We start from the raw sequence: 25,137 nt of genomic DNA on the forward strand, positions 1-25,137 counted from the left end.
GGGGACACTGGGGCAGCCTTGGGGACTATATATCCCCACATCCCCTGCCAAGTTGGAGCCGTAGGAGTTTCTAATACTTCCATAATAAGAATGAAAGCTTTAATACGCTTTGTGCGAGTAGGGGTTAATGGTACAATTGTCTCCCTCCATCCCCACATCCCGACTCCTCCTCTCCACCCCCCCTCTTTTCTCCTTCATGGTCCCTTCTGCGCGTTCACCCCCAGCGATCCCCCTCTCCTCTGCGCGCTCTCGCTGTTCCGGGTGCGCGCCCTTTATGGCAGGTCGCAGCGCGCCCCCGGGTCCTGGTGCTGAATCCCGGGATAGGGAGATAAATTAGCCGAACAGCCACCTTGTGAGGGAGCAGCGCACTTGGGGCACTTGGACACTGAGGCCCTAAAGGTTCCAGGGAAAGACTACGCGGGGTGAGTCAGTGCTCTTCCTTCACTCCATCCCCCCCTCCACCCTCCGGGGAGATGCAGAGAGCAGAGTGATGCTGCACAAAGGGCTGTACGCGCTGGGGAGGTTGCAGCATCCTGCAGGAGGAGCGCACTGAGCAGCAGAGACAGGGAGGAGCATCCACCTGCTGCAAGCACACAGCTCCCTACCACTTGCCCACTGCACAGGGAGGGGGGGAACAGCTCACTCACACAGGGCACAGGGGCACTTACTGAGCCACCAAGGGGGAGGCTGTTCTCTGAGCCAGCCCTGAGCAGGGCGTCACTGAGCCAGCTTGGATTAGGGCACTACTGAGCCATCGCACTGGCACCCAGCAGCACCCTTGGTGGGCACCCACTGACCCATTGACTACTGAGATACTACAGGGAGTCCCCGAGCCAGAGGACACTAAGTGGTTTATCGCAGGAGAGGCTGTAACTCTCATTGATCCTGCACTGTGTTCAGCCAATGAGCCTGCCAGCAGCAAGAGAGAAGGATAAGCGGGCGCAGAGGAGGGCACTTTACTAGTAGCGCTGACCCTGAACACTCCTCCACGCAAGCAGCAAGAGCCACCCCCTGGCATGTGAGGATACCTTCATCTAGGTAAGTCCTTGTCTTCCAGCTGCTCTATAACTACAATTCCCAGCATCCACTATCAGCCTGAGGCAGCAGCCAGGGCATACTTGGAGCGCTATCTCACCAGCAGCTTGAAGGGCTGCATGTTGGATTAGCCAATTTATACTGTACGTACATGTGGCCCAGTGGCCCACAAACATTTCCTCAAAGACCTCTTTCCTATATGGTATCGTCACAAGGGGTGGAATGGTCCCAGGCACCCTGCGCAGGCCCAAATCAGCCTTTGCATTACTGATAAAATACAAATTTACAATGTATTAGAAAAGCACCCTGTATGAATTGCTTGACTGCAAGCACTGAATTAGAGACCCATTTTCATTGGGGTAGATGACCAGCACAGAGGGTGCAATGGAAATGAAGCTCCCTCTTTAGTATTTTGCAGTAGGAGGTTACAGTTTGTGAATGGCCTTCTAATCAATGCTCTGTTTGTGCAGCTTGGCTTCCATTCCGCCGCTCCGAATCCCTCTCCTCTCATCGGCTTTTTTTATTCCTCTATGTGCCATGCTTCTGTTCCCTTCACATGTTTGGTAAATGCACTTGGCACATCTAACTTATTGCTCTGGCCCTTCCCTTCCAATTATGAAACTCATTTCCACCCAAACGTGCCAGTGGTGTCCCAGATTTACACAGAGGTGTGTGTAGCGTGTTCCTTATTCACATGTAGCGTGTACTCGGTGTGACTTGCGCCTCCTCTTTCTGGCTCTGATGGGGCATATGCAGTGGGATATCTGGGAGATGGGGGAGTGGGCTTTCTATGCATAAAATGTTGATAAAGATGTCAGTTTTAAAGGGCCAGATGCAAAAAAAACTATTTTCAGCTGCTGGACAGATCATATATACCATTGCAGTAAAAGCCACAGGAAAGGGTTTTTAAATAAAAAGCCATGATATTTTGACTGGACATTTCCACTTTATGGCGGAAACCATTGTATTGTGATCTGCTTTGGGCCTTACAGCCCCCTTGGCTACATAGATACTATCTTGTGTATAGAAACTATTAGAGCTTCTGAAGCAAGCACGCTGTTTTACTAGTACAGAGATGGGATCTCTAATTATGTTGGTTGCAAAGCAATCCCTAGTGGGGGTTTTCCCTATGTAAATGTAGACTTATGGCATGGTTATCCAGATTATGGAATAACCTCTTCTATGGAGAAAGTCCAGGTCCCAAGCATTTCAGATAACAGATCTCATACCTGTACATGGAAGCAGAAGGTTATATTATAAAGGCATACAAAGCACTTTGTTGGTTTACTGATCCTTTAATAATGAAAGTGTGTGAATGTGTTAGAAAACAATGATGTGTTAGAAAACAATGAATTGATAGAAAGATTGGCTGGCCTAGATGACCATAGCACCACGGATGCACCCACATTTGTAGGTTGAAGGGATCAAACAGCCATTCCCTGTCCCTCCTTACAAGTGGGGTTTCCAAAGGTTCTGTGCCCAGATTATAGGTCACGTAATAAACTGGAACATGGTGCAAACAAAATGTAATACAGAAGTATGGAAAAACATCTGTACAAATAACAGCACTTGCAGCACTTGCTTTAAAGGGGTCCTGCCCCCCAAAAATTGTTTTTGCATAATATGTAACTTTCACTTATTCAGTTTTATATGTTTATTTACTTATTCTTAACATAAACATGTTCATTGGGTTTTAAGGAAATTCATAAATTTAATAGCTATGAAAGCACTGTCTGATTGTTTACATTCTCTGAACTACTGGTTCTGACTGCTGAAACAATGTTGTAGAGGCAGCTGGTTAAAAAACCAACTTACAAATACCACAGAATATGTTTAATGGATGTAAATCTTGATTGATTACCCACAGTTTTTGGCTGTCAGGGAATTCTGGGAGTTGCAGATCAACAAAATCTGGAGAACGACAGGCTGTAGAACCACATGCTACTTGAAAGTGATGAAGTATCACTTTGTAAAAACAGTAAAATACATTGATAATAGATCTACAATGGCTGGCTCCCTGCTCACAGAGATTCTACATTTCTGGGTAACTGTTTAATGGATGCAGGATTGGGCAAACCTGGCTGGCACTGAGGGTTTAAATACTTTTTACATAACTTTAAACATGGCTGCCATCAGAGGGTGGTACAAGTGGTATTGGAGTCAGACGCCCGTTGCAGAGGGGATAATAACATTTAAAAAAGGATATCAAAGGGGGCAGAGCTTTTGGCAGTGGGGAGTTTTGTGGTAATTGGGGAGTGGCCAGGGTTCTTGGCATAGCTGTGAGTGTAAGGGAATTATTTGGTGTCCCTTTTTATTTATTGGTATGGTCCATGTCCCAGTGGGCCCAGGTGACCTATGATCTAATATTTTGAACCCCAAGGGATGAGGGCCTTACTAAATAAGTATAGGGCCCCATGGTTACTGATAGCAACCCTGACTGTAATTATTTATAATTAACATTATTTTTGCAGTTAATTATCCTCTTTGATCAAACAGCAATGGGTAGATGTCAATTTCGGGTGCTGGCAATCAGGTCCCTGACAGCTAATGCTGTAGCTTTTACAATTTATGGCAGGCAATGAGTTAAATAGGACAGGAAGTGTTTATGCAAACAAGTAACTGCATTCTATAAAATCTGTTGCTAGAAATGTGTTTGCCCATTCTTAATAACCAAATTCACTCATGTTAAATACTGGGTATGAGTCAACCAACATTTGTCTTGGGATTGTAGGAATTGCAGTTCAGTAGCTGGAGGGCTGCAGTTTGGTCATTGGTACTCTAATATTCTAAATCTGCATTTGGTCTGTCTTTTCTTAGGTTCCTTTGGTCGTTGATTTTACTGTTATAATTTCCAGCTCTCCATGCATCTCGTTATTAGGGTCTCTAAAATAAACAACCAAGCATTTGTTTAGTAAAGACATAGACCATCTTTAAGGGTAAAGACAGATGGAGCAATTAGTCGGTGCAATTTTAAAATCCAGTCTTGGATACTAACTGCTATGCTAAAAAGTCACGGTGACTTTTCGTAGACGGTGACTAGTGTGTTTTTTAATGGGGGTTTCGTTGTGCCGTTAGCCACCACAACAGGATTTTTAGTTTCTGCGATTGCAGGTTGTAAAAGTTGCAGCAACTAATTGCCCCGTCTGTCTTCCCCTTAAAGGTGCTTTGCTTATTAAGATCTACTGCATGGTGCACAGTCATGTTGGAAAGCTAAGCTTTTTTTTAACTCAACTATTTTCCAACATTATTGTGCTCTTTGCAAGCAGTAATGTACAATAAAGATATTAGGGATAGTTTGTTATGGACAGTATCCTGTGTTTGCAGATTTGGCATAATGTTAGGCCTCTTTATGCCATATAGCAACTGCCTTTTTGTGCATAATATTCAGTGCGTGTGTGGCATCATGTGGCATACAAGTGTGCCCTAATATACCCTGTTCACAAAGCAGTTCAAATCTTTCCACCTCTAGCATGGGCGTGTGCACTTGTACAGGGTTTCAGGGAGTGCAGTTACACTGTGGTACTGAGAAATCCAAGTGTGTGATAAATGAGCCCTTTTATCTCTGCCAAAGGCTATTGTACCAAACCGATTATTCCTTCCAGTTAGTGCTTTCTTTAGCTTTTTTTAAATACATTGTGGTATCTAAGACAGTGCTGCTACAGTATGTGTAGAAATGATATTTTAGAAGCAGAAATGATGGGTGCCAAAAACAGAACACACGCAGTAGCGATAATTTACATAATAACGAGGGAGCTGGCAAGTGGTGGCCAAGTGAGTGACTGTTTGGAACGGACACCAGTGAAAAATTTGGTTGTTAATACAATTAACCATCTGCGTTTAGAAAGATAGAAATCTCCTCTGGGGACATTTGGTTACAGTTTCAGATCTCAGGAATTTGCTGAAAGTGGATTAACCAGTTGTAGGCTGGGTGTTTTTTTATCCAAACTGGCCACGGTGCCTGCAGAAACACTGGCTGTTTGGGTTTACACACAGTGTAGTACTGAAAATGTGTATTCATTGCAAAAGAAGGAATCATAGCTATGGCAATGAGCTTTTATTGTTACAGTTTCCTTATCAAGTTTGCTTGTATTGATTAGGGTATTTAATATAATTGGTTGTCGGAAGAGTGTTGTATCTAAAAAAAAATGCCCCTTACATGATCTGTCCTCACTATTTATCTCAAAACTTCCCACTCAGTTACAAAGTTTGCAACCTTGAAGTCCTGATTTTCCATCACAGGGCACCCCTTTGTCACTACCCCTAACTGCTGTACCCCCTGCTTGTACAGCAGGTGGCAAAATGCCCCATGCTCCTGGTTAGCTAGACCTACACCTGCCTGTACAATTATGCCAATGGCAAGCATCAACTTGTTTTACCAAAGGCCCTAACCCTCTTTTCACCAACCCCCCAGCTTTCTTGCTTGAACACAGAAAGAAACAGACTGTAGGTCTGAGTATTTATAAATTAATTCTAATACCAATCAGGACTACTGCCATTAGACTAATGCATAACATCAGATTATATTTGAAAGTTAAATGTAGGATGCCTGTAAGACTGTGCCTGTAAATTGCCATATGATTAGGGCCTCATAACATGATTACATATATGAAAAGGACAGGTGTCTTCCCATAATATCCAGGCAGCAAATAGGAAATCGCCTTTAATTGGGGTTGAGTGACATATTGCTTGAGAAGTAACTAATAACTATAAAGTGGGCTTTGTTACCTTGCTAAATGGAGTCCAGTGCTCACTAACATGAGATTATAGTAGTAAAGTGTTATTGGGTGGAAGTCATGGGGTTGGGGGGTAATAATAATAAAATACCGTGGCTGTCTTGTATGTTTGGCTCAGGCTGATGCTTGCCCCATCAGCAACCTGTTACTTATTTCCTTAACCATCAGATCACATGTAAGTGCTCTTGCTATTGGGGGACATGCACTCCAAAAAATGTGATTATAATTGCATAACACTTGCCTATTTGCAGTTTGCTCAGTGTACCCTACCATCTTTTCACTGTTAATTTTTAATTTATAAAATCGCTAAGTCTAAAGCAGAAGAGGGCACTTTGGAGTATTTTATTGCACTGTTTATTTGTATCAGTATATCCAATCCCAAATAACTTGGGGGCTACAGACTGACTAGCTGTCCTGTAACGCATATGGATATGCCTTATGATAGATTTGATCTATGTATACATGCGCTTGTCAAAGTATAATTCCAAGCACTTATTCACTATACATTCTGTCTGTAAATGTTCTTGCTATTGAGAGCAGTACAGGTATAGGACCTGTTATCCAGAATGCTCGGGACCTGGTTTTTCTGTAATTTGAATCTCCATACCTTAAGTCTACTAAAAAAATCAATAAAACATTAATTATACCCAATAAGATTGTTTTGCATCCTATAAAGATTGAATATATCTTAGTTGGGATCAAATACAAGGTACTGTTTTATTATTACAGAGAAAAAGGAAATAAGAATTTTTTTTTATTAAAATGGAGTCTATGGGAGACAGGCTGCCCGTAATTTGGAGCTTTCTGGATAACGGATCATGGACAATGGATCTGTCTGTTCCTTGCTATTCCCTGTTCCCTGTACTGCTGATTCTAACTTTTGAAACAGTATAGCCCAGTTGACTAACAGGCCTGTATTGGTGGTAGGAGCATTCAAGAGTCAGAACCAGCAGTGCAGGAAAGTACAGACATACTGTATGCTGTTAAAATGTAATTTGTGCATATTGGAAATTTGCTTAGATTTCCATTTTCATTCATAAAGAAATGTTTTATATTTGGGTTTACATCATCTTTTGTCCAACTCCTCAAGGGGTCCACAAACCTTATTATATTTTAATTTTTCCTTGACCCTGTCGGACCTACTTTGGCTGTTTATTCACAACAATGCAAAGGGAATGGTAATTATAGGGTGTATATAGTCACTTGATGGCCTACGCCTAAATATACTTGCAGAAATCCAGCAGTTGTTAAAAATACATAGTGTAAGCAAGGCACAAAGCAGAGATAAAGCACTGTTCCCTATCTTCCTTCTCTTTTATACTTGAGCTGAATAAAAAGCAGGCAGCTGCTAAACTTCACACTGAATTTCACATACACATTAGGAAGTTTATGTTTACACATATTAAGCACGAATAATTTTCTGCCAGTCTGTACCCCTCATTCTACTTCTCTGCTTGCCTCTGTCTCTGTGAGGGGAATATAGGAAACCTTTGATCCATCTGCACATCTCTTAATGCTTTAAAGGGGAACTCTTCCAAAATAATGAAAAAAATGTAACTATGGGCATCTTTGATATATATGAAATTGTTAGTGGTATTAAAGTTAATTGCAGTTAAGTGTATGAAGTGTTATTCAAAGCAGTATGTGTCTACCCTACAGCCGTCCTGCAGCACAATCCAGCTCTCCTTTAACCAAGGTTTCAGTTCCCACAATGTCACACATGTTTTGAAAGCTAAAACTTATATACTTAAAAAAACAAGTTCTGAATACCTGAAAGCAATGCATACAGCTGCTATACAAACCAGCATGTGCAACAGCTCTATACTGGTGGAGAGACTGTATAGACAAAGCCTGTAAGGATACCCAATAGGTATGTGTAAAACAGACTTCTGATTGGGGGGACACACTTAAAGATCTATTTAGGACCTGGCCTATTAAACGCCTTGGGCTCAGAGTCGGAAGCCTGATATCCTTCTACCTGGCTGCTGGAGATTTTTCTTTGCGGTGCTGTTTCCTACTGTTGTGAACCCTAATTTTGGCTCCCACTAGCATTATCACAGCTTTTTTACTCTTAATATGCATGAAATTGGTCCATGTAGTGAGAACCTGCGTGTCTCCAAACATGCCAAGTTTTGTGCTGATTGGCCGCTTGCTTGCAAAGATGCAGAAACCTAAAACCACTCTTTTTATTCTTGGTAATTTGCTGCTGAAGCAGCTGGGAATTTCACTGTGGAATATGATCATTTTTATCTGTTTGGTTTATAATGAAAGCACGTTGTTTTTACAGATATGAGGATTTTTGCCTTTTTTTGTAGATAACTATTTTTCAAGCCCAATTTCGTGTTGGAGCACAAGCTCCATCTGAGGAATGAAATATTGATCATACCTGACACACTTTCAGCAGCCTTTCCCGTGGCCTTTATGAGGTCTCACGAGAATGCTGTGTTTGCACACACACAAAGATCTTGACTTCTCATATAGCAGATTCGTCCCTGCACCATTACCCATGTTCAGAAATATCCTTCCCCTTCAGATCAGGCACCTTGTCTGATATTCTCCTTACTCATGACAATCGCCTGTAACTGATGCTGCTTTATAACCAAATGTTCTTTCCCACAATTCTATTCTTTCAACCAGCTCTTATCTTATCACTTACCTGCGGCTTGTTTCTGCTCTGATTCTCACCGGTGTTTCACTTGGATTCAGCCCAGCACCATCCCAGCTCCTGCAAACATTCTGCAGTAGTGACTCTTTTAGTCTCTCTCTCCATTGCTGCTGGGGTAGAACAAACATCAGGGGTATCTAGTATGATCCCACCATGGACTAGAACAGCTCTTTTCATCAGAAAAAGTTTATATTATATAAGAACAGCACTTCAAGTACGGGAATAAAGCATTAGAGATCCCCAGTACAGGAAACATAAGGTTGGACCAATGGTGGTATGTAAGTATATGTATATGTATATAAATATACAGCTGGCTATACATTTGACAAAACTGGTGACTTGGCCCCTCCAGGTTGAGGTAGTAGTGTTATCTTGACAGCCTGAACAAGTGTTCATTATGATTTGATTGTTAGCCTGGGAGCCAAATGATAAGAGTAGTCCAACTTGGCCCAGTTGTTAGTTGTCATATAAGACAAAAAGATCAGCAAACGAGTGTATCTACAGGTAAAGAGATCACTAAATGAGCCCATCTACCTCTGTACACTCATTTTGAGTGTGTAAGAAGTTTGTGCCCTTGCCAAAGTGTATAAATGTAGATGCATGGTGTTTTTTAATGCTTTATTCAAATTTCCTTAACATTAAAGGGACAGTATAACCCCTTCTACAGCATGGGTACAATGAATAGGACCATACTCATTGCCTATTATTTTAAACATGAAAATGTATGTTTTTTTGGTATTTTATGAGCTGAACAGGGCAGGCAAAAAATCTGCTACTTCATGTTTGGTCCTTGTGAGGTAAATAATTAGATTACTAGGATACTCCCCCCCCTTCCCTTATAGTTGGGACTTCATTATGCAGAGTATTTGTAAAGCAGCTTCTAGCTCAAGAAATAATAATAAAAACCATTGTTTTTAATGTCTGTGGCAACCTTTACCTGGCCCCATGTTACTGTCTGAAGTGTAAAATAAACTGGCATATATTTTTTGCTTCTTGGATATAAAAATGAGTTATGTACTTTTCTAGCCTGTGCAGCTAGCTGAAGGTGATGGGAGTTGTTTGTAGTTGTTTGAAGTTGTGGGAGGAGTTTGCAAATACAAAATGGTTATAACACTGTGTATGGTAACTATATGGAACACATAGAAACAAAAGATGATACCTTCAGTGACCAGACCAATAATTTATTACTACATACAGATATCGGAAAATAGATTTCCCTCTAAGGGTAAAGACACATGCAGCGATTAGTAGCCGCAACTTTTTAAAATGTTGTGGCAAACTGGCAACTAATTTGTGTAGGCAAACTGCACGCAATTAGTCACAGCGACTTGTATGGTAACTTGTGGCGGGACAGTGATTAGTCTCCGCATCCTGACTTTTTAAACAGGCGCAAACCACTAGTGTTTTGTGTCTTCACCCTAAGAGTCTATTGTTGGAGTTTAATCCCAGATTTTCTGTAAAAATAGGTTTATTCTTCTAGTACAGGGATCGGACCCCTTATCTGGAAACCCATTATCTAGAAAGTTCCGAATTACGGAAAGGGCATTTGCCATAGACTCTATTTTAATCAAATAATTCATATTTTTAAAAATGATTTCCTTTTTCTCTCTTATAATAAAACAGTAGCTTGTACTTGATCCCAACTAAGATAATATAATATAATTATTAGAGCCAAAACAATCCTTGAGTTTAATTACTATTTAAATAATTTTATTAGCAGACTTAAGGTAGGAGATCCGAATTACGGAAAGATCCCAGGTCCCGAGCATCCTTGATAACGGGTCCCATACCTGTATTACTGTATGTTATCAGATGGCTATTTCTGTCACAATAACTATAGTTGTACAGAATGAAATCAATACAGCTGTGCCTTAGCAGTGGTGTTAATTAGTATTTGAGGCGCGCTGTGTCCTTGTTACATTTTGCTTTTGCTCAGCATTTACATATTTTAGTGTATTTCTCTGCAGACACCAAAGGTGTGGATTTGTGATGATTAGGAGTCAGTGAAGCTCCCACAGTACAGACTGAGCAGCATATGAAAGTGGCTCTGCCTATCTTTGTCTTCATCTGTATTCCTGAAGTGGCATTGTCCTTCCTCTCACCCCTTTATAATTCAATTGCCCTCTCTCAATCTGGGCCCTTGGGCTAACTTCTACAAGGACACATCAGGGGGATTAATCAGACTTTGGTGCCTGGACGCTGCCAGGTTTATCAATGCGCTTTATTACTTTTTGTGATGCAGCACCACTCAATATGTGCTCGACAGCAATCATTTATAGGGAGCCTTATTTACCTCTGGCTACAAAATTCAAAGCAAAGCTAAAAATTCTCAGGGATGTATAGATTTACCCCTTTGTGATTGTAATTATCTAAAATGTCTAAGGTTGTTATTTTTTGGTATTCTTTTATTTTGTTACCTATACAGGATTCCAATGAGAGACAACTGCTCTGGGTCCCCCACACAGTGGGCCCCACAAAGCAACTATCATAGGTGGGAAGCCTCAGGAATGCACAACATAGTCTCATTTTGACACTATAGAACGGAGAATAGCAGGTATAGTAGAGAGAAATGGTACCTGTAGTAGCAGTGGGATAATATCCTCTGGGAAGGAACTGTGGCTGTGGGATAGCAGGTATAGTAGGGAGAGATGGTGCCTATAGTAGCAGTGGGATAATAGCCTCTGGGAAGGGACTGGGGCTGTGGGATAGCAGGTATAGTAGGGAGAGATGGTGCCTATAGTAGCAGTGGGATAATAGCCTCTGGGAAGGGACTGGGGCTGTGGGATAGCAGGTATAGTAGGGAGAGATGGTGCGTATAGTAGCAGTGGGATAATAGCCTCCGGGAAGGGACTGTGGCTGTGGGATAGCAGGTATAGTAGGTAGAGATGGTGCCTATAGTAGCAGTGGGATAATAGCCTCCGGGAAGGGACTGTGGCTGTGGGATAGGAGGTATAGTAGGGAGAGATGGTGCCTATAGTAGCAGTGGGATAATAGCCTCTGGGAAGGGACTGTGGATGTGGGATAGCAGGTATAGTAGGGAGAGATGGTGCCTATAGTAGCAGTGGGTATAATAGCCTCTGGGAAGGGACTGTGGCTGTGCGATAGCAGGTATAGTAGGGAGAGATGGTGCCTATAGTAGCAGTGGGATAATAGCCTCCGGGAAGGGACTGTGGCTGTGGGATAGCAGGTATAGTAGGGAGAGATGGTGCCTATAGTAGCAGTGGGTATAATAGCCTCTGGGAAGGGACTGTGGCTGTGGGATAGCAGGTATAGTAGGGAGAGATGGTGCCTATAGTAGCAGTGGGATAATAGTCTCTGGGAAGGGACAGTGGCTGTGGGATTGAATGTATAGTAGGGAGAGATGGTGCCTATAGTTGCAGTGGGATAATAGCCTCTGGGAAGGGACTGTGGCTGTGGGATAGCAGGTATAGTAGGGAGAGATGGTGCCTATAGTAGCAGTGGGGATAATAGCCTCTGGGAAGGGACTGTGGCTGTGGGATAGCAGGTATAGTAGGGAGAGATGGTGCCTATAGTAGCAGTGGGATAATAGTCTCTGGGAAGGGACAGTGGCTGTGGGATTGAATGTATAGTAGGGAGAGATGGTGCTTATAGTTGCAGTGGGATAATAGCCTCTGGGAAGGGACTGTGGCTGTGGGATAGCAGGTATAGTAGGGAGAGATGGTGCCTATAGTAGCAGTGGGATAATAGCCCAACTGAAATGTGTATAATGAGGATGTGTTTCCAGCCTCTGCTGAGCTATCGGCTCAGGGCATGGGTAAGGTCAAGAGTCAAATTATTATTATTAGTTGTTGTAGTATTATTATAAAAATCACAAGTACACAGAGGCCAACCTTTACGAAAACAAACCCATTATACAGGCAAGATTCTGCTGTTCAGAAGTGCATTAATGAAGTCATGTACGTAACCAAATAACAAGCCTGAATCCATTACTGTGTATAGACCTGGTTTCACTGAGATATAATGTTCAGCGCTTTAAGACCCATCTCAATAGGTTCAGAGCGGGAGAGTATATAATGGGTCAGAGTCTTATCAGCCAGTCCCAGAGAGACTTCACAACCAACTTTGTGTTGATTCATTTGCTTATAAATCACCCCATGTAAAAAATCAGATAATCCAAGAGCCAGAAATTGTATGAATCTGTGTAGGCATAGGGTAGTCATCAGGAATAGCCACCTTGTAACCACCAATGTGGCACCTCAATGGATGATCTTGATTTAGTCTAACATTATACCCAATGGAAACTTGATTTATACAGACTGAAGGACACAGACTAATTATGTGGCTAGGCTCATTTTAATAAGGAGTACCTGGGAGATGCACAGAATTTGCATTTGACCTTCAGAATCTTGTATTAGTATGTTCTACCGCCCTTCCTACATATTCAGTTGGCACCCAGAATGTTTTATATACATACACACACACACAGGGAACATTGTTGTATTGATACTAACCTGCTAGTGAGGCACTGGATACCCAATATTTGGTGAATATTTGAAACAAATATGCAAGTTTTATTGAGAAGCGCTTAGTAAAGTTACACTACTAGGTTTCATGATAGTTTGTCCTTGTTTATAATTCTTATTTGTATGAGGTTTTCTTGGTCAGAGTCATCATGGCTGCTCTCAAATCAACATATAGAATTTCCATCCAAATTATTGATTATTGCTTGCACCGTTGCATACATTTTGATGTTTCACTGTGCTTAGCTGCAGTGACGCTGGAATTGTGGGGTAAAACACTGCATTGTGGGTAAAAAAAACTTCTAGCTTGGGGCAGGCATACAACTGAACAGGGAGTTGTGAAGTCCCCCCTTATTTTTTGTCTTTGATAAATATACTCCTATGTGTTCCCTGAGGGTGGTGCATATGGAGATGGGAAGTGCCAGAGGAATTGGAAGGTAAGTAGGGCCTGTATCTATTGGGCATAAGGTTGCTGGCATAGCAGCCCTGTTATATAATATCTCATAAAATAACCATATTCATTATGGTGTTAAGATGACCTTTGATTAAAAAAATAGTTTATGCATTGGGATTATTACTAATAACCTGGCTGTGTAACTTTGAACAGATGCTCCCGGTGAAACAGGTTACCTTACTTAGTATGTGTTGAAATCCATCCAATTCCACTGCCGAAAGTGCTGCCGTTTTTCTTTCTAAGGCTTATATGGCAATGAAAACAGTAATATTACCAGTAAGGTGGCCTTCCAAACCCTCAAGCTGAAATATATTGGCTTGGCTCATATTCAAGCCATATCTCTCATGAAATGAACACAACTGGAAGGCTTTCTTCATCCCTTTAGGATATTGCTGTAAAGTCCTGCCATTATTTTAGTCTTTCAATTAACTTACTGCAAAACTCTCTGTCACCATAGACTTGCATTAAAAGTGGCAAAACCGGCCTGATAGCATTTTCAGTGCAAGTCGGGTAGGGTAGGGGGAAGAGATTGGTACTGTGTTTTTAAGTCACTTGCCTTGACACCGTGGCCATTATTATCAAGCTTTTACTTGTTATTAGTCCTGGAAGCCATTAACCTTACTATTTTAACTCATAGATGATGTATTAAAATAGAAAACAGAATTTTAATTCACAAATCCCATCACTCATGTGTAGAGTTCTCATGTCCATTTTATGCTGCCAGCTGGGATGGAATTGGGGGTAGGCAGAAGAGGCACATGTTTATGGTAAAACGTTAAGGGGTGCTGTACCTCTTCTGCCTTCCCCTAGCTTTGGCAGAGGGAGTGGGAGGGCTGAGTTGCGCCAAGGAGACAAAATTTTGGGTGCCCTCAACCTTATGCCTGGGACTTGCTTTAAGTATGATATAAAAATAATAATGTCTGGCATTGCCCTGACTACAAGGTGATAGTCCTAAAGCAGCTTTTGCATTGACTATAAGTACATAAACAAACATGCTGCCCATCAATTAAAACCAGTTGGGTGCACGTAGGTGTGTCTTGAATCATATTATATACAACAGGGATCCCCAACCTTTTTTACTTGTGAGCCACAATCAAATGTAAAAACACTCGGAGAGCAACACAATTTAAGTTAATGGAGGTGCCAAATAAGGGCCAAGATTGGCTATTAGGTCTCTATGCACACTTTCAACTTACAGGAGGCTTTATTTGGTAGTAAGTCTTGTTTTTATTCAACCAAATCTTGCCACCAAGTAAGGAATTTTTAAAATAACTACCTGGTTTGGGGGCACTGGGAGCAATATCCAAGGGGTTGGTGAGCAACATGTTGCCTCTGAGCCACTGGTTGGGGATAACTGCTCTACACAATACCTAGCACTACAGTATATAGCTATAAGAGTAAACTAGAGACAGATTTAGTTACATGGTACACAAGGCACACCTACTTGCACCAAACTGGTTTTAAGTGAATCATGGGATGAGTGGCATTTTTGTTTTGTATATTTATATTGGGAGGTGGCTTCTCTCTTGTTTAAAGTTAGATCTCCTAACTTTCTGGCTCTTTAAGAATAACCCTGTAGTTAAGAAGGTGTTTATAAGCTCCAAAGCTAAAGGTGGCCATACACGCACCGATATTATCGTACGAAACCTCGTTTCGTACGATAATCGGTGCGTGTATGGCATGTCGGCGAGTCGACCGATATCGCAGGAAGCTGCCGATATCGGACGACTCGCCGATCGGACAAGTTTGAAAATTTTGATCGGGCGCCATAGAAGGCGCCTGACCAAAATTCTCCCTTCAGAGCTGAATCGGCAGAAGGAGGTAGAAATCCTATTGTTTCTACCTCCTTACCTGCCGATTCAGCCCTGAATGGTGTGTGGCGGATCTTACGATGTTTCGTGCGACCGATGGTCGTACGAAACATCGTCGGATCGCCACGTGTATGGCCACCTTTAATGGTAGTTTTCCTGGTACTCTGGTTGGCATCTGACATTGTTTAAATTTCTCAACCTAACATTTTTGATGTGCAACCAACACACACAAGCCATGAGTCACTGACAGACACCAACTGCTGCTATTGGCTGATTTCAGCAGGAATTTGCAGTGCACAACCGGCAATCAGAATGGGTCAAAGAAGCCCCCAAATAAAGCATTTATAACTTAAAAACTAAGAATATAATAGTAAAACCTATAATATCATGCTTCCATTAGTGAATGTTTTATAATAGTGATGCTTCTCTTTTAGACGTTGGATAGCCCTCTCTGTTTTTAATGCAAACCCATTCCCCTCTATATTAATAAACCATAACTATGTGATTTGGGTGAGAAAATCTCTCTGCTCTCTCTCTTTCTTTCCTAATTGGAATAAGCAGTGAAGTCTGCACTGACGCAGCCCCAGAAGACTGGCACGGCACAGCCGAGCTGGATTTTCTCAGCTGGTACTAACGTTGCACTGTGCTGCACTTCCCAGGATTCTCCTAGGTGAGTTGCTGCCGCTGCTATCATCAAGCCGTCAGTAATAAAAAAGCATTGGGTTTGCCAGTAGCAATGCATCTCTCCCAGCTGGGAACCCATTGCAACATTTATATCTCCTGCAAAAACAAACACAAATCAGGCAAGTGGCTAGGTTTCCACGGCTCTCATTTGTCACTGGAGCAGCGGAAAGCATCTGCTCCCTTAACCTGCTATAAACTGGTGGAAATTAGGAGATCAATGGGGGAAAACATGGAGAATTATTCAGCAGTTTTATTGTAGGTGCAGGATGTTTAATATGTTCTTGATCATGCAGAGACATGTGTACGGTGGGGTGTGGCTGCTACCAGGATTCACAGCAGGATATTAGTACTTTTGGACATGGGAAGTTCAGCACTGGTTTTCAAAGCTACCCTACCCTTGGCCTGCCGTCTACTGCACACCCTTATACAGAACCATCCCCTGCTGCTTTTTCAGCTGCTTCCTTCACCCCAGTGTGCTCACTTGTGCTTACATACACCCAGACAGAGTGCTGGAGATACATAGTTACATAGCAAATAATTTGCTCTACCATTTAAAAATTTTTTAGTTGTAATATTGGTGTGTAGGCGCCATCTCAGTGCATTGTGCAGTCTGAGCTTTCAGAAGGAGCCAGTGCTACACATTACAGTAGAACCTATTTTTTCTCCTACTCCAATGTAACTGGAGGAGTCCCAAGCCAGACTTGGATTTCTTACTATTGAGTGCTATTCTGATATCTACTGGGAACTGCTATCTTGCTACCTTCCCATTGTTCTGCTGATCGGCTGCTAATTTGGCTAGCCCCAATGGAATTTTCAAAATGAAATATAAAAAAATCTGTTTGTGCTTTTAAAAGACAGATTTCAATGGAGGATTCTGCTGGAGAAGAACTATTAACTGCATTTTGAAAAAAAATGCTTTAGTATGTTATGAATAGATTTTTCTAAACAACATTCCTGTTTTTGTACAACTGAAAACACTGTCTGTTTGTCCAACAGATTGACTGTTAAGGCTCAGTTTTATCTTTCTTTTCAGGCCTCTCCTATTGAGCTCTCACTAGGATGGCTACCCTTTTTGATGACAATACTGGCCTTTGGATGGGGGGCTGGTACTGACATCACCTGCGGACAGGGCAATGATGTAACGGGGTGTGGAAATGAGTGGGCTGGGGGATGGATAAGGGAAATGGGTGGGCATGGCAGGGAAATAGGTGGGGCAGAGGTGGAAGTCTGCTTATAAGGGGTGATTGGCAGCAGAGAGGGTCAGTGAAGGGAGGGATATATTGGTACGGTTGGCATCCTTACTAATTTACTGGCAAGTACATTACTAGTAAATTTATAATACCGGCATAGGCCCTAGCTGATGACTTGCTGGCTAGGCTAATCAAATACATGTTGGGTGGAAACCCTAGCATTCACTCTGAATGCCAGACTTTATTCTGGCAGCTACGGTAAACCTTGGGTAAATATGCCCTTGGCAGTTGGAATTCTAAACTTGCGATTTTTAGAATTTGAATCCTATTGCCTACATCAGCTAATTTTAAGGGAAATTAGCCCTTTGAAGAGTTAGGACTTCAATGTGAACTGCAAGCAACAGGGGGTTCTAACTGCCCAGTAAAAACCCAAAGAGCATCACTTCTTAGTAGGAACAACATGGACTAATATGGATAAATGGGCAAAATGGTGATAGCAGGACAGGTTGTCTTCGTAAAACTCTTTTAATCAGTGTTACCCAGTCCAAAACCCTTCACTTGTTGGTGGGAGATGTAGATAAACAATGACTAAAGGCTTTTGATTTTACAGTCCTAAATATTAGTGCTTCACAATGTCTGCTTTGCTTTGGGCCCAAGTAATCACCTTTGTTGTTCCCACAGCGATCCTCAGTGTAACTGTACAGCAAGAATTATTTCTGAAAAACAGCTCCAAACTGTAAATAATAATAATCCCCTTTTATTTACATCCTCCTGCGCCAGCGGGGCTGTGTGCAGTTCTTTAGAGGACGTGCACAGTGTGCGAGCGATCGTGCAGCTTGAAGTTTTCTGTGAAAATTGGAATCTTATGGAGCTGAATATCTCACCGCTTGTCCAGATTCCTGAATGAGTCAATGTGTAGTACATGTCATCTCTTGGGCAGGGAGGTTTAGTTGTACTGTGAGTATATATCCCATGTATTATACATACACTTAAGGCTACGGCACATATGAAGATTAGTCGTCTGCGATAAATAAGCTCCCCATAAAAAATGAGAAGTATATTCCGTTTCTGTTCTGCTCCTCAGTAAATACATCTTTTTTATAGTTTCCATGAATAGCGTTTGTAATAAAGGGAATACTTTCTTATCAAAGTTAATGTATTACAAATGTATTACAGGGTATTGGGCAGGGATAGATAACCACCGGTGCTCAAGATGCTTTGGGGGTTTGGGTGCCTCTTGTCATCCATGACAGATAGGGGTGTTCTTTTTTCCCATAAAAATGATCAATGCACTGCAATGCAATGATCAATCAGCCACCCCTTTAGATTAGAGGAACGGAGTTTCCATTTGAAGCAGCGTAGGTGGTTTTTCACGGTGAGGGCAGTGAGGTTGGGGAATGCCCTTCCTAGTGATGTTGTAATGGCAGATTCTGTTAATGCCTGTAAGAGGGGCCTGGATGAGTTGTTGAACAAGCATAGTATCCAAGGCTATTGTGATACTAATATCTACAGTTAGTGATGTTGGTATATATGGTTTATGTATGTGAGTGTATAGATAGGTCAGTATAGGTTTATGTGTGCTGTGTTTACTTGGTAGGGTTGAACTTGATGGACTCTTTTTTCAACCCTGTGTAACTATGATGTAGGATTATGTGCCATAGCTCTTAACTTCTATGTTTGTGTATCCAATGTTACTGGGAGTTGGTGGCAACATGCTTGACTTGTCACATAATGTGCTTATTTCTCATAGCCTGTCTATGGAAGCCATAAGAGAAATGGTTACTTTCATGGTATATTTAGAACTTATCCATATATCTTTTACCAGATAAATTTGAAATTCAGTTTTCAGCTGCTCAGCTGCCAGAAATATCTGTCATTTTAGCTCCTGCTGCTAATAACTACTTCCCGTGTAGGCAATTTTGTACCCAGCTTCACGTCACTGCTATGAAGCGTTAGCTGTCTGACACCGTCTCATATGAGTTACACACTTCAGCGCTGTATAGGTTTTGTACAGTCTGTGACAGTTTTAGTTGTAGTTCATTTATGGCTGGAGGGTATCAGCTTGGTAGAAGGACACAGCGCCCCCTATTTTGGAGCAGAGGGTGCAGTTTATCAAAGGCCTGAAAGTAAAGAACCAAAAAGGCAGCAGGCAATACACATAGATTTTGGAATTTTAAGGGTAGATTCTTACAAGCTTAATACAGGTGGGAATGATAGGAAAGAAAAACATTAAGCAGTCATGACAAGCAAGCATTATACTTTTAAAATACCCCTCTGTAAAATGATTATGGATAACAAAACTTTAAATCAATACAGTGTGCAGGTATGGGATCCATAACCCGGAATCTCATAATCCAGAAAGTTAAGAAATACGAGTAGGCCATATCCCATACAGCCCACTAAGCAAATCATTTTATAAACAATTTCCTTTTTTTCTGCAATAATAAAACAGTACCTTGCACTTGATCCCTGCTCATATAATGAATCCTTATTGGAGGCAAAACAATCCTATTGGGTTCAGTTCATATTTAAATTATTTTTTAGTAGACTTAACATATAGAGATCGTAATTATGGAAAGACCCCCTTATAGAAAAATACCCAGCTCCCAAACATTGTGGATAATACCTGTACCTTTTGTGTTTATATCTTTCTTTGGATTATTGTGGTTGGGAATTGAGAAAGCAGAACTGAGAAATAAAACCCTGTAGATCTTTGCAGTTTTTTTTCTTTTTTCCAAGAACAATTGCTTCTATTTGGTTTTTCTCATTAAAAGAGAGAACAAAAATCAGATCATAAACTCGATTGACTTCAGGGGCAGACAGCAGCTTAGTAAATACAAATCCTCTATTTGTGTGCGTGTGTTTTTCCACAATAATTGCCTTGCTGCGTATTTAGCTTATTATGACTGAAGTGAAATCCTAATTTGTATTCCATGAATTTGATGTTCTGCTGCCGCTTTCTTTCCAGCCCGCTTTGTGCACTGCGTACCTTTTTGGTGGGAGGACATCTTTCATCTACTGCCAGTGATGTGGTAAACATTAACTTCCTCAACCGACACAGATTTCAGTTCCCTTGAAATGGTGCAACGGGGGTGTCCGACCTGAACGTGCCAGGAACTGTAGCGAGGCAGCCATGTTTTCCAGTTATAGGTGGGGGGGGGCCCAACCCAGTGATTGTAAACTGGGAGCCTGAATCCAATGTTTGCAGCAGCAGGAGAATGTGGAACAGTTGGAAAGAGGATGTGTAAGGTTGTGAATGCTTCACAGTCTTGCCTACTAGATCTGTCTATCTAGCAGCATTGGGTTTAATTGTTTCTGGGAAGGGTTGGTGACTGTGGGTAGTGCTGTAGTAGTAGTATTAGGTGATAGTTGATAGTTATAGGTTAAAAGATCCTAGGCTCGCAAAAGGCCCCCACTATTAATTAAGGTGGCTCTGTTGACTTGCATCGATAGGTTTCTTTCTTATGTGCTCTTTCTGGTGGACTGTATTTGGGCAGCTTTTTTTTCTACCACAACTCCGGTTTTTGCTTCCTAGATATAAAGAGATTCTGTTACCATGACAAGAATGCCTTTGATCACAAAATATGTTCTGTATAGGCATTGTTGGTACGTGCTATACAAATGTCTGACCACAGGCCAACTTACTGATATTAAACCTGTGTCACTCCGTCATTCACTCATAGCTTACCTGAGGGCCAAAAGATATGCTGACTGCCCAAACCATATTCAGCAGCTCTGACTGCTAAATATTACATTAAACTTTTATGTCTGTTAGAAATATTGTACATAGTGGTGTTAGAATGTTTTTCTCTGTTATGGAATCCAGTTTTTGCCACGGGTTCCTGGACTGTGTTGTTGCCATTTCAGCAGATTGAGGGCTGTAGTTGTGGGCATCATTATGATGTTAATTTGTTGTCCTGGACAGGGTGGCCATCACAATATAATATATATTTAGTTTAACTAAAGCTTAACTAAAGCTGTACTTCAAACTGGCATAAGTTGTACTCCACTTGTAGATATTTCTACAGTTTCTCTCTTTATGCAAAGAAACATTTTTTTGGGTGGAGTTCCCATTTAATGTGTACCCTGTATTGTCTTCATACTATCATAGCAATTCTGGAAGCAGTTCAGTAGTTTAGATGCATTGCCTTTGGCAGTTACGTTAGGTTAAAGTGAAAAGAGCCTCATTTAACCTGTGTTTTGCTAGTCAATAAGAAACCTCTCTGGTTGTAAAAAATGTAGCGTACAGAAATCAAAGTGTTAATAACAAGTGTTTTATGAATGTGTGGTCTCCTTGGAAGTCTCAATACTTGTGTGCAGCAACTGAGCGAAGTAATTTGGTTCATGAAGACTTTTATGCTCTCTGTTTCACCAGGCGTGCTGGATCTTGTTTAGCAGAATATCAGGACTTTCTGGTGCTGGTGCACTATAGACTTTACCAATTTTAAAATCTGTTTGCCCTAAGAAAGGTGAATTAAAAAAAAATTATCTTTTATGGAATATAAAATACCTGCAGTCATTTCCACTCACACAATTGTACAAATACAATTGGTAAAATACAGTGTCTGGGGTCTGCAGAAGGAAGAGAGGACAGGATGCTGGAGTATCTCCCCAGCCAATGAGGTTGAACCATTATCCAGAATGTCTCTACCATTTTCCAAGCAGGCTTATGTAAACCAATTTATGGCTGATTTGCTATTTTTTGTAATAAAAATACAAAGGCCAAAGGAGAGCAACATTTCACCCCCTAGGACATATTCATGAAGGTGTTGCCCCCATTAGACTTTAGTGATCCCTGCATTTTGCAAAATAGTGAATGTGGTGCAAGTACACTAAACTGATTTATGTCCAGCCATGCAACACGCATCTAAATTAATTGCTAACTAGCCATGCACAATGTGGGTTCAATATGTGGCAGTATTAAAGGGGTGAGGTTGCAAATCTAGGTGCAAGATGCAAATCCAAGTATTGTGGGTATATTGCAGACCTGTAAGTAATTGGGATCTCCTGCATCTTGCACCCATTGGAACTCTCTAAGTAGCATTGCCTCTGGGTATTAAGCTTGGAACAGGGTGCAATGTGCATAAGACCATGCCTCTTTGTGCCCATTATGCATGCTACCCCTCCATTAATGACTAAGCTAGTTTAAATCCATGTTAATAGTAAAACAGTCCTATTGGTGTTTTTAGTGACCTTAAGGTATGGGGCTGTGTATTATGTATTATCTTGTCTAGATAATCCCAGATCCTAAGGATTCCAGATAATTGGTTCCATCAAGCAGAAGAAATAACGGAGTGGTAGACAGAGGTGTTGATAGAAAAGGAGATAAGGTTCTAATAAGATAGTGAAAATGAGTTTACTGTGAGAGTTGGTGTGCCAGGTCTGAGCTGACAAAATCATTCCAGCGTAATTTTGGCCAAACTAGAGGGCACATTTTTTAAAAATATAGTAGAAGTATCAGAATGGAACATTACCAGCACAATTATTGGTTATTTAATAGGCCAAGTTAATACAGTCATTGATAAATATACTCACTTAACCATATAAACGCCGCCCTTCTTATTTGATCAGGATAGTGTATATGGAGGTACTGGTGCTGTTCCCACTATTGCTTACTTATGCCTCCCGAGTCTGAGCTGCACACAGTATAAGAAAAGAAGAATTTATTATCTTTAAACCATCTGCAGACTCAGTGAGATGAATGTACAAGCCATTAATCTTAATGCCGGAGACACCATTTCACTTGCTCGTGAGGAAATTGAGGTCTGTTTGCTGACCGACTTGAGGAATAGGTACCAGAGTAACTGCAATGAGCTGCTCTGCTAAAGCTGCAATTATGTCCTTGTTTCCTAGCTAAAGAGTAAGTGCACACTAGGATATTCTATAGGCACACTCATATATATCTAACAGCAATAATTATGTCCCATGTCATTCCCTGCAGATGCATGTTTTCTCATTATTTGTCAATTAATGGATATAGGGCTTGTATAACCTTTGCTGTGCGAATGCTGTAGTTTCAGCCCTGTATGATTCCTCACTGCTTCAAGTTAAATAGAGGCTATGCATGCAGAATGTAGGGTTGTGCATAGTGCTTGCTTGCAGAGGGGTAACATAGCTCTTCATCCCCTTAAGAAGCTGCAGATGTAATCAAGCATAATGTATTTTTTTTATCAAAGTATAATTTGTATATTATGCAGTACTCTCTTTCATCTTACAACTCAAGGGGGATGTAAACCAACAAATAAAAGTATGTCTAATAAAAGTAAAATGTAATTCTAATCAACTTTCCAATATACATTCATTAATAATATTCAGTGGTTTTTAACTTTGTAACATTAAATTGTATTGCCCCTTTCTGTACTGCTGATTCTGGCTCTTGAAACAATGTAGCTGAAGTCAGCCTTGTATCCTTCCTCACAGATCAGCTTGTCAGCTGTTACATAGTTTTAAAAGTCAGAAACACCAGGGCAGGTAATAGAAAGGGACAGACAGAACTGCTTTCAGGTAGCAATTATAGGTACAAGTAAATGTCAAGCCATTGAAAATGTGTAATTTATTTCTCTTGTACAGGAGCAAGTTGCTCTGAACCCCTGTGTTTTAAATTAAAAATTAAAGTCCCTCAGGATGAGCCATTTTGTTTCTTTAAGTCTTCATTCTAATATAGATGTAGTCAATGCCTTTATGGATATTTGCTGCAACTCTTCATTCCAGGTAGTGTGTGACACTGGCCTCACAAGCAGCATGGGTTTCTTTGTTGAACCATGGAAACTATGTCTGACTTTGGTTTTCCCAACAATATTTCTGTGGTGCAACCAACTGTCTAAGGATGTGCACCAAGGATACACAGCTGAGTGTATATAGTGTTGCATAGTGGCAGGAGAGGGAAAGTATATCTCTCCCAAAATGCTTTAAGACAGAGCAAATGTAGAGAATAACAGAGGCTGTGTTTACTGAGCATGGAAAACCTTTGCAGGTGTTGCGATGGAAAAGAGCTCTCTGTCTAGGAAGAAGGAACCTGGATTAATTTGCCATAATAGTGGCTGAAACATTGTCTAGGAAAGGTTTCCTGTATATGCACACTGCCAATAGACTAGTCTGTCCTGGATTCAGAAGAATGAACTTTAATTTCTATGTTGCATATGCCGTATAAAAGTGAAACATGCCTTGTTTTGCAGAAATCCCTGCTGTGATTAAAACACAGCCAAATACTTGCTTACCCTTGGAATCGCTGTCTCTTAATTAAAAAAAAAAAAAAAGACAGGACTTATTAGTTGCTAGTTGTAGTTCTACAACAGCTGGAGTGTTGTGGGTCAGCTATCCTTGGAGTATCTTGTTTCATGCAGCCTTGTGTTGCTAGTAACAAACTAGGCACTGACAGATGGAAAATGCTGTGTGCCCTATTCAGAGGATAAGAAAAAAACATGAATATGAAAACATTTTAGAAAGCCGAGTATTTGTGCCTGAATCAGGAGGGCAGCCCAGCTTTGTGTAATAGACGTTGTACAATTTCCAAGCAGCAGGCCTCGTGTATGTACCTTCCCCTTGGCACGCATGTGCATCGATTCCCCCTCCCGGTGTTCTTCTGCTCTCCTCTCTGCTATTCATTTCCATATGCCGAATGCTTTGTGATCATCAGGGCAAGCAATGCAGGCTGCATCTTTCATTGTAAGAGAATCAGTAAGCCTGGCCTGTGTGCTAGTACTACTATCAGCAAGCCCGTGTAGATTGGTGGCCTGCAAGGACATTGATAGTTTGACCCTTAAATCGACCCTGGGAAACAAATTGTTGACAGTTACCCATATGGCCAGTCAGAGTGGTAATTTATTTTTGGTGACATGAACTGGATGAAATATTTTAGCTTTTTGTTGACACTAATGAAGGCAGTAATATGCGATGGCACGTGGGTAGTGCTAATGCTTGTAATTAGGATTATAGGAAAAATGGCATTAATGTTAGAGATTAGGTGGTAATGGGCATTTGCTCTGTCACTTTAAATAAGGCATTGCACATGAATGACATGAGGGTGGTAATAAGTGGGTAAAATTATTGATGGGTACATATATTAGGTGGGGTCTTTTACATAG

At 41.2% G+C, this 25,137-nt stretch overlaps 1 protein-coding gene across 1 annotated transcript in view; it reads left to right on the forward strand.

Annotated features, from left to right (window-relative positions):
• Nucleotides 1-226: 226 nt before the first annotated feature.
• nexmif (neurite extension and migration factor) overlaps nt 227-25,137 on the forward strand; it is a 209,047-nt gene continuing 184,136 nt past the window's right edge. The window contains exon 1 of the mRNA XM_031891314.1: nt 227-1,038. The gene's annotated coding sequence lies outside the window, so the exon portion shown is untranslated. The remainder of the gene's footprint in view (nt 1,039-25,137) is intronic.

The sequence above is a fragment of the Xenopus tropicalis genome, chromosome 8, assembly GCF_000004195.4.
Source record: "Xenopus tropicalis strain Nigerian chromosome 8, UCB_Xtro_10.0, whole genome shotgun sequence".
NCBI classification, from domain to species: domain Eukaryota; kingdom Metazoa; phylum Chordata; class Amphibia; order Anura; family Pipidae; genus Xenopus; species Xenopus tropicalis.